Genomic DNA, 9,929 nt, shown 5'->3' with positions numbered 1-9,929 from the left:
AAAGAGAAACCATGTCTCAAAAATTTAAAAAAAAAAAAAAAAAAGATGAGCTCCCAGCTTCTGTTCTTAGCATCCAGCTCTTGCCCCCGTGCCTCTCATTCCCCCATCATGAACTCTAGCCCTCTGGAACCATAAGCTCAAACTCTTCTTTCTGTAAGTTTCCTTGTCATGGTGTTTTAACACAGCAGCAAGAAGGTGACTAAGATATCATTGAAATATCTCCTGATGAAATCTTTGCCAATTTCCCCGCAGTCGTACACCACTGTGACTCCTGTCTTTCTCCACAACAGTCTTTCTGTCACAACAAGCGGTTACATCACTCAGAGGAATCACGGCTGTCTTACACTGCCCACAGAAGGGCAACAGCTTTAACTTGTTCACCGTGTACCCCTCAAACCTGTAATGTACTCGGCACCCGGCAGCTGTGCTGTGGACGGACCTGGACATGGTCCCCGGCTGAAGAATGAACAGATGAGTCAGTGAGTGAAGAATGAATGACCGAGGTGAATTCAGAGTCCTCGGAGTCTGGACACAGAGACTGATGCCGACTCTGCTCCATCCAGGGCCAGATTGACTGGCTCAAGGGCAGAGTCGAGACCCCAGTAGACTTACACTTGCCCCAAGCCTGCTGTATTCCTTGAGTGAGACAGACTGCCGTTCCTGCAGGCCCTGTTTCAGTTTCATCTCCCCGGGGAGCCCGCCCCGCCCTCTACCCCGAAGTCCCCTCTTGGTATTTGCACTCCCCACCATGACCATCTCTGTTGCGGCCTCCATGTGCACCCTCCATACTTTCCCTTCCCTGTTTGTCCCTGTCTCTCCCATGACACTGAAGGCCCCAGGAGCAGGGGCCGTCATAAAGCCTCTTTGTGTCCAGAGGATAACCCTGGACCGAATGAACAAGGTTGGCTTGTCCGGACCTGGATGCGGTTACTGGCTGTTCCTGGCTTCTGTGTGGTGGGACATCCCCTGGCAGAAAAAAGACTCGAGGGGTGCAGCATCCCCTGTGCATGATTAGTGCCCGTTTGGAAGGCACTACACAAAGAGGGCATTGTCTGCTGGCTTGCTCCTTCACATGTGGCACGGCCTTGTCCCTGGGCCTGCTCATTCACCCAGTTTGTTGAATTCTCCCTGACTGCCAGCTCCTGTGGTGGGCACCAGGGACAGGGAGAAGACCCAGAACTGATGACTCAGGTGCAGAGTCAGACTGTGCCTAATGTTAAGTCAGCTCAGGCCAAGAGAGGAGACCCCAGGATCCCTCCTCTTTGATCTCCAGTGCCTAAGCTGTCTTCACCCCCATGATGCTCCAGCCAGGAATCCAGACAGCAGCCAACTTTGACAGACTGCTGTGCTTGCACAGAGTAAACGCCTTAGGACCTTAGCCCTTTTCTTAACTGAAGACCTGCCTCCACCATCCCTTATCTTTTCTGGTTTGGCCTTTCCAGATATGACTCACAGAGCCCCTCTCCAAATCCCTAGGGCAGCCACATGAGGCAAGCGAGGTGGGCAGGCTCTGCTGACGCAGTACCCAGCCCACCCCAGCCTGAGGTCTGTGGATTAGGCTTCAAGATCACCTAGGGCAGTTCCAGACAGGGAGTGGCAGGGCAGGCTGAGTACGGCAAGGGTGGGATGACTGGCCGACCAGTTGGGCAGCCAGAATCCAGGACCTCAGCAGGGTGGGGCTGCCAAGGCTTTCCAAGCAGCATTTATGTAACTGTTCATTTTAATGTATAGGTGTTTTTATCTTCACATAAGAATCCTGATAGTGTAATCAATTAATTTTATTACCTATTTTTAAAAATAGTTGTGCCAAATGTGGCTGCTCATGCCCAGTCCTGAGAAGACTAAGGTAGAGGGATTCCAAGTTCAAGGACAGCCTGGGCTACACAGTGAAACCCCGTCTCAAAACAAAGAGATTTATAGCACTGTACTCTAGTCCACTGGGTGCAGCAGATAGCCCTGGCTCGTCATCTTTATGTACCAAGCATTTATTATCCTGCTGAATTACTTCCTTGCAACACATTCCCAGGAGCGAAATTAAGATGGGAAAAAGGTATGAGCAGTTCAATAGCCCCGGAGCCCTAAAGGGCTGTGCTAATTCACACTTGAGCTGGCAGTATGTTTAGGTTGGTTTTACCATATAAGCAGCATGCACTGTTACAACTTTGCTAATGTTCGCTAATTTAGTGGGTGTAAAACGGCACATCAAGGTTCCCCTAATTTGCCTGATTATAGTGACGGCGAGCCTGCCTGTAGGTGCTAATATAAGAGTCTCAGTGACAGCTCCCCACAGCTGCTCAGCCACTCTGGCCTGTGTCTCCATCCCGCAGCTCCTTCTCTGGGTTATTATAACCAGCCAGGGCTGTGGCCCTTCATAGAGGTCCCAGGCAAGTCCTGCTCACCTGCAAGCTAGCCCCGGGCACAGTGCTTTATCCTAGGGAACTACACCTCCAAAGTCCAACGGTGCCCATCTTTTCACCAGGGCCTCAACAAGGACCCTTTTCATTTGTCCAGGTAGCCTCACCTGAGTTGAACTTGTAGCTTAGAGTCAGTAGCACTAAAGTCTAAGAAGTAGCTAGGAGTGGCCAGGCTGTCCTTTAGTGACCCTCTCCAATGTGGTGTCCTAAGTACCACACCTCAAGGCAACCTGCCAGGTGGGGTTTCATGTCTGGGCAGCTGGAAATCTGTGGTCTAAAAGAGTTAAGGAGTGGGTCCCACAGAGTTCAGATGTGTGGACAACAGAGAATTCCATAGAGGTGACAGTGGCTCCATCACTCCAACCCACACCTCACCTAAAGTTTTAGAAAGAACTCAGCCTTCAAGCAGAAAACCCATTTGGCCCCAGGCAGACAGCGGGCCACCAGCAGTACCCTATGGAACAGCAGGGCCAGGTCTGGACTCTGGCATCCGATGGCACCAGGATTTCAGACAGCATTAAGACAGTGGATGTCTTAATGATGACAGAAGTGTGTACAGATGCATATAGTGAATGCCCATGGAGGACAAAGAGCTGCCCCCTGGCAGTTCACCTGCCCCTGGTACCCACCTGCCTCTGGTAACCCACCTGCCCCTGGTAGCCCACCTGCCCCTGGTAGTCCACCTGCCCCTAACAGCCCATTTGCCCCAGCAGCACACCTGCCCCTAACAGCCCACCTGCCCCTGGCAGTCCACCTGCCCCCCCCCGGCAGCTAGTCCACAGAGGCAAGTGAGTCTAGAGAGTTCAAGCCTCTGTAAAACTCCCAGACCCACAAGTGGCCCAAAGCACCAGAACCACAGACATGGAAGTCAGGCAGGACAACCCTCAAGTGCCACTCCCTCGCTTTAATTGATAACAGCTTTTTAAAAAAATGTTACTCAAGAAACATATGCCCATTTCTAGGATGTTTGAAAAATATCAAAAATTATAAAGAAAATAAATACCAAGCCTTTCTCCACTCATGCAAGGAGTAGAGCCTTTCTCCTTGCTCACTCTGTCCATGCTCCTTGCTGATACTGTCTAGCATGGACAGTTTGCTGTCTGCCTTCTTGCTTTAGATTATGAGCACCTGAACTCATACAAGGAACGGGGAAATGTCCTTCATGAACGCTTTCAGGGACTGCATAACAGCCTTTTGAAGGGACACCCCTGAATTATTTCATTGACAATTACATTAGTAAGTATGGAGCATAGTATGTATGTCAACATTTTTATAAGTCATATTTATTTTCTTCCACAGTTTGGCTCTTTCTCTCTCTCCCCATATATATATATATATATATACATATGTATATATATGTATATGTATATATATGTATATATGTGTGTGTATGTATTTATATATATTAGACATATCCATGGATATGTGTAGATATTCTGTAAGACTGCACATTTCAGCATTGCTTTCCTGGGTGGTTGAATTCACATGTGTCCACCCCATCCCACACCACCAATGATACCAAGAAATGTTTGTTATTTGGAAGTCTGTAAGTCTATTGCCTTCTTTTAGAAAAAAGACTTATTTTTATTTATTTGTGTGTGTGTGTGTGTCTATGTCTGTGTATTTTGGCCATTTGTGGGGGATGTGATTGTGTGGTGACTGTGGAGGCAGAAGGCGGCTTTGGGTCCTCTAAAGCTGGACTTGCAGTTGAAGCACCGGATGTGGGTGCTAGGAAGCAAAATTAGGCCCTCAGCAAAAACAGTATTTGCTCTTGACCCCTGAGCCATCTCGCCAGCCCCTATTATCTTCTTTTGATTCGGGTCAATGGAAGCTTGGATAAAGAAATTCCTAAGGAACATACCGAAGGCCATTCTGGGAGTGGGACCTCTCCTGGCTTTGAAGCTTCTGGTCTAGGGTGAGAGACACGGCTGTGCTCTCTAGGCAGAGAGGCGGACAAAGCACTGGAGTTAAATAACCTATCCAGGCCCACATCACACACACAAGGAGCAGTTATTGTCTGCTCCCATGCTGTGGAGATCCAGGGCCCTCACCTCACTCACCTTTCACTTCTGTTCTCAAGCGGGGGGTGGGGGGAAGCCAAGGAGAAACTTGGACTTGAGTCTGCCCTGCCTATCCAGGGCACCATTAATAGGTTTTTAAGTCTCGCGGGCAAGTTTCACAAAGATGCTTCGGATAGGCTGGCTCAGAGAAGCCTGTAGACAGGGAGAGGGATCACATACAAAGAATGCAATCAACAGGAAGGACTGGCACGGGTGGATGCGTGTGCGTGCGTGGCTGGGCAGGGGCCAGTGAAGAAGTCTAAGGGTCTGGGGAGGCCTCCCACAGAGCCCTCTTCACCATTTTTATCTACTACACGTCAGGAAAAACCTATGCCAACTGCCAAAGACTCCACCTCAACTCTAGAAAATAAGAGAGAGGACGGTATGGATTACGTTATATTTAAAACAAGCCCACACAATGCCTGTAATTTTTTATTCTGACTCCGTAATTACAGCCCGAGACCAGCCAGATCACAGTTATCCCCACACCGACCCGCTGTTGGGACACATTGAATTAGAGGGTTTGCTGCCCTTTGAGAGTCTATTTTAGATGCCCTGTACTGGCAGGTAACAGGCCTTTCACAAGGCCCATCTTGTTGGAGCCCCTCCCAGGCAGCCTGCTCAAAAGGCCAAGTCAGCAACAGTTTCTGAGAAGGCAACCTAAGGTGGGGAGCAGCTGGGTGCTGTGGTATTGCCCAAGCCCATCCCTGGGCCTCAGGTCTGAGTGTAGGGCCTGGAACATCAAAGTGAGCCTGGGAGCAGACCTGGGTCAAGTCCAACCTAGAGGCTCTGCCCTCTGGAAGATTCCAGAATGCTGCTCAATTTGAGCCCCTGTTCTGGATCCGATGGATGGATGAGCCACTGCCTGGCTGATTGATATAGTTGCTAGAAGCAGGCTCCTGTTTCCCAAAGGGACCAAGTTCAGAAAAGAAAGGAGGAAAGAAAGAAGGGAGAGATGGAAGCATGAGAGAAAGGAGAGGGGGAGGAAAATCAAAAGAGCATGACATATACGGATAACCCCTGTCACCAACCATGACTGGGCCAACTAACATTCCCCTACCTCACCCTCCCAGTAGATCAGCCCCGTGATGATACCTCAGACAGAGCCAAGGTGGGATCGGGCCCCCTGGATATGAACCTGTGCCACAAGTGGGTGTCAGAGGGGCCCTTCCAGGCTGAGTCCAGTCTCCTGGCAGCCCTTTGGGGAAGATAGAATGACATCATCTATCCAAAGATGCAGGTGTATCTCCAAGACACTGTGCATAGCCTTCTAATTCCCTCACATCCTTCTACCAGGTTACTGTATCCAGGGTCAACACAACTTCCATTTTAGACAAGAGGACATAAAGTTCAAAGACATGAAATGGCACCGTTAAATGCCATCCACCTCATAAGTTAAGGAGAGAGATCTAGAACCAGCAGTCAGAATACCACAGACCACACAACTGGCCTGAAACCTCTGGGTCTGACCCAACAACCCCTTGGCTGCTCCCATGCCCTTGCTAAGCACTTGGACCTGAGGAAGCCTAGCACAGGACCTCAGATGACTTCTCCTGGAGCACGCCCACCGAGCCAGGTTCCATAGACCCTTGACATGGCCCTCCATAGACCGATGGCTCCCTCCCTCTCTCTTCCTTGATGCATCCTGCATGTAGTCCTGGTTTTGCCATGAAGATGGAATGGCTATCTTCTCCTAGACTTCTCAAGGCATGGCTTGAGTCTTCTCTCTCTGTTCCTAGGCCGTACATGGCCCACAGGCAGATGCTTCCCATGTAAGAGAAGAGGAGAGCCTGAAAAACCATTTGCCTTTAAAACTTTGTTTAAAGTCCATCCTATGAGGCCCTCTTCAGGGCTCATGTGGATGGAGCTAACCTCAACTTTCAAGCTTGCCCTCCAGAGCAGGGGAAGAAAGCCATTATTTCCTGTGACCCCCCCCCCCCTGCCTCAGCACAAATCTGGTACCAACTGGATCAGTAAACATATAATTGAATTGCTGTTTATGGTTACATACACACACACACACACACACACACACACGCACACACATACACATATGCACACACATAAAACCTTAGACTTAGACTCAGGGCACCCGACCTGAACCCGCCAGCTGGGCAGAAATAACCAGGAGCTGGCATGTGAGGACTGTTTGCTAGCTAAGATGGGAGCACTGAAATAAATCCTAACTTTAAAAAAGAAACACACCCCATAGATATTTTATTTATATAACACCGTTCCATTTTTAGGTCACAGCCTCCTCAAGGTGGGCCCTGCCTGCCCACAGGCCCCTTCTACACCCCACCCAGTAATCATGGCCCTACCTGCCCTCTCTCCCCTCCTGTTTGCCCTGCAGGGTTTTCCTCGATTGTATGGTGTAAGCTTCCAGACAGTCCAGGGGCCTGTCTTAGACCTGGGCCCAGATTCCTTCCCTCCCTCCCTTTCTTCCTCCCTGACCCAGGAGTTGGTAAGGATCAAGTCAGAGCCAGACCTGGAGCTCTGGGTCAGAAAACATGACAGTCAACACCCTCAGTCTGTGAGAGCAACTGTCCCTTGGTTGACCTAGCGCCAGACAGAGTGACAACTGGATGCATTGGAGGAGCTAGGTTCTGCCAAACCGAAGGACCCCACTCCACAGTTCAAACAGCAGCGGGGTGGCTTTGGGTTAGAATGTGGTAGGAAGGACTGTTGGAACCAGGGTTCTTGTCCTGGACCTGCGTTCACTGTGGTCACCAACATTTATAGGATTCACTACCCCCAGTCCTGAGCCCAACTCCTCCATGGCCAAAGGAATGACACCTGCTGAGGGGACCAAATTCACTGTAAGGCCAGGAGGTTCACAGTGAACCCCTGTGAAACTTAGCAGCAGGAAGGAAACCGGTTAGAGGGCCATAGCTTTGTCCTCAAAAGCATTTGTGAACCCCAAACCAGGTGGCTTCCCCAGTTTGTGTGAGCTTTCCGTCTCCGGAAAGGAGCCAGCGGCTCCGAAAGCAACACTGGCAATGCCATCCAAAGGTCAGGAGGCCCCTTGTCACCTGCTCCAGCCCCTTCCCGCTCCCTTGTCACTCACCCTCCTCTCCATCCACAGCTTTGCCCTCCTGGGTCTCTCACTGGGGCACAAGAACCAACACACCTCTGGCAGGATTCCTGCTCCTGGCAGAAGATCAGGCAGGAGGAGAGTGCTTGGGGAACCTTCACTGGGGTGCTTGACAACACTCAGGCCCCCAAGAGACTATAGCTGGGCTTTCCCACCCCAAGGGCAGTAAATCGAGAAGCCTTGCAGCCACCAGAGGGAAGTGGCAAACCACCAGACACTGTCGCAGACCAGCAGCGGGCAGGAGCCTGCTCTCAGATGCCCTGCAGGCTCTAAGCTTGGAGGCCAAGTCTCAGAAAGCCAGCTCCCTTCTCAGAGCAGCACCGCTGGGCCCAGGGCAGAGGTTACTGCCCTGCACTCACGACATGAGTCTGCAGGCCTGGGCTCACCTCACAATCTGGTCTTGTGAGGAGGGGTCCAGGAGCACTATTGAACCCAGTGCTTGTGGCACCAGGCCCCAGCTTCGGGCCTCTGGAGGGTGCCTTGAATACTGTCAATGTCACCTTGAGGTGGGTCTGAGTCCCAGGTAGCCTTGGTGTCCACCCTTACCACGACCTCAGCAAGGAGGACCCTGGGGAGCAGTAGCCAGGAGGGAGTTCTCAAAACTTTGAAAGAGTTGTGTCCCAGAGAAGGGAGGCCATTTCCAGGCTCCTGGGTGTTCTATTTCACACCATACAGGAATGGCCCATCTGCAAGTGTCTGGGAAAGGGGAATCTTCTGCTGAGTCCTTCTCCCAGAGGCTCCCAGGACAAGGTCTCTTCCGATACTCTCCTGGACCGCTTGTTGAAGATTTGGAGGGTGTAAGGAGCCATCCACCACCCAGGAAGTTTCTCTGGCTTCTGCTGGTGTGCTGTGGACTCAAGGTCAGCAGGCTGTTGAACTTCCAGTCGAGGGTCCCTGGGATTTCTAATACAAGCTACCACATCTGGCTTCTAACCTGAGTCTGAGGACTGAACTCAGCCATCCAGCTTGCCCAGAAAGTACCCTTCTCTCCCCTATCAACTTGGCCCCTGCAAAAGATTTTTTTAAAATTTCTTTTATTTAACTAACTTTTTTTTTTCATTTATTTTACACGCCGTCTTTTATTATTTATTTTTGAGACAGGGTTTCTCTAAGTAGCACTGGCTGTCCTGAAACTCACTATGTAGACCATGCTGGCCTCGAACCCACAGAGATCCACCTGCCTCTGCCTCCCAAGTGTTGGGATTAAAGGTGTGCGCCACCACACCTTGAACTCACAGAGATCCACCTGCCTCTGCCTCCCAAGTGTTGGGATTAAAGGTGTGTGCCACCATGCCCAGCTACAGAAGGCGATACTGTAAATGTATCTTTCTTTTGGCCTGACAATCTACAAATCTATCCTGGAACATTCATCCAGACGGTATTTATTGTGCATCTACCATGTGTTCTAGGTATAGGATATCCATAGGTGAACATATACTCACAGGGCTTGGCATTCTGAGAAGACAGGTGAAGGACAAAATATAGAAGTAAATCGGTAAATTCAGGAGCAAGTAGAAGAAGGAGGTGCAGTGGAGAAAATCCAAGGACGGCAGCAGGGAGAATGCCGGATGGAAGGGAGCGGGGTGCAATTTGAAGCAGTTTAAGGATTGTTTCTAAGAAAAGATTTGAGGCAGAGAAGGGACATCCAGAAGGCAGTACATTTAACGTGGGGGAGTCGGTTGCTCCCAGTCACAGGGGATTCTGCCCTCCTAGGGTCATCTGGCAATGTCTGGAGACATTTTTCATTGTCACAGCTGCAGGAGAAGTTGCTACTGGCGTACAGCGAATAAAGTCCCCTGCCGTTCATCAACAGCAGCTCCCTGACAACACAACTATTCCAGCCAAATTGTCCATAACGCTGAGGTCAAGGCTCCCTGGGGTGAGCGGTGCAGAGGAGAAGGAGCCAGGAGCCAAAGCCAGAGATGTAGATGCTGACCAGAGACCCAGAGTTGTTTTGGAACCAGAGAAGCTGATTCAGAAATTCTTATGGAAAAATATGTAAGACTAGCTTGGGACAAAGACAAAAAGAAAGAATAAACAAGAGTGAGTAGCCTCAGAGAACCTTATATAAAAATCCCATGACATACGGCTTATATCCTCAATATATAAAGAGTTCTGACAAACGAGAATCTCAATCTCTCTCTCTCTCTCTCTCTCTCTCTTTCTTCCTCTGTGTGTGTGTATTTGTGTGTGTGGCTGTGTCTTGTATTTTTTGAGACATGATCTCTCTGTGTAGTCCTGGTTGTCCTGGAGCTTGATATGTATAGCCCAGGCTAGCCTTAAACTTAAAGAGATCTGCTCGCCTCTGTCCCCAAGTGATATCTTTTTTTTTTTTTTTTTTTTTTTTTTTGGTTTTTCGAG

General features: G+C 49.9%; 1 protein-coding gene across 2 annotated transcripts in view; it reads left to right on the top strand.

The window, feature by feature from the left end:
• C7H17orf100 (chromosome 7 C17orf100 homolog) overlaps positions 1-9,929 on the top strand; it is a 32,441-nt gene that overhangs the window by 11,330 nt on the left and 11,182 nt on the right. Inside the window, exon 3 of one of the 2 annotated variants that reach the window (XM_026780186.1) lies at positions 253-3,713. The exons of the other annotated variant lie outside the window; for it this stretch is intronic. The gene's annotated coding sequence lies outside the window, so the exon portion shown is untranslated. Of the gene's footprint in view, positions 1-252; positions 3,714-9,929 lie in introns of those variants that run through there. 2 annotated transcript variants of the gene reach the window in all.

The sequence above is a fragment of the Microtus ochrogaster genome, chromosome 7 (genome assembly GCF_000317375.1).
Source record: "Microtus ochrogaster isolate Prairie Vole_2 chromosome 7, MicOch1.0, whole genome shotgun sequence".
Classification (NCBI taxonomy): Eukaryota; Metazoa; Chordata; class Mammalia; order Rodentia; family Cricetidae; genus Microtus; species Microtus ochrogaster.
This window is presented reverse-complemented; position numbering and strand designations above follow the sequence as displayed.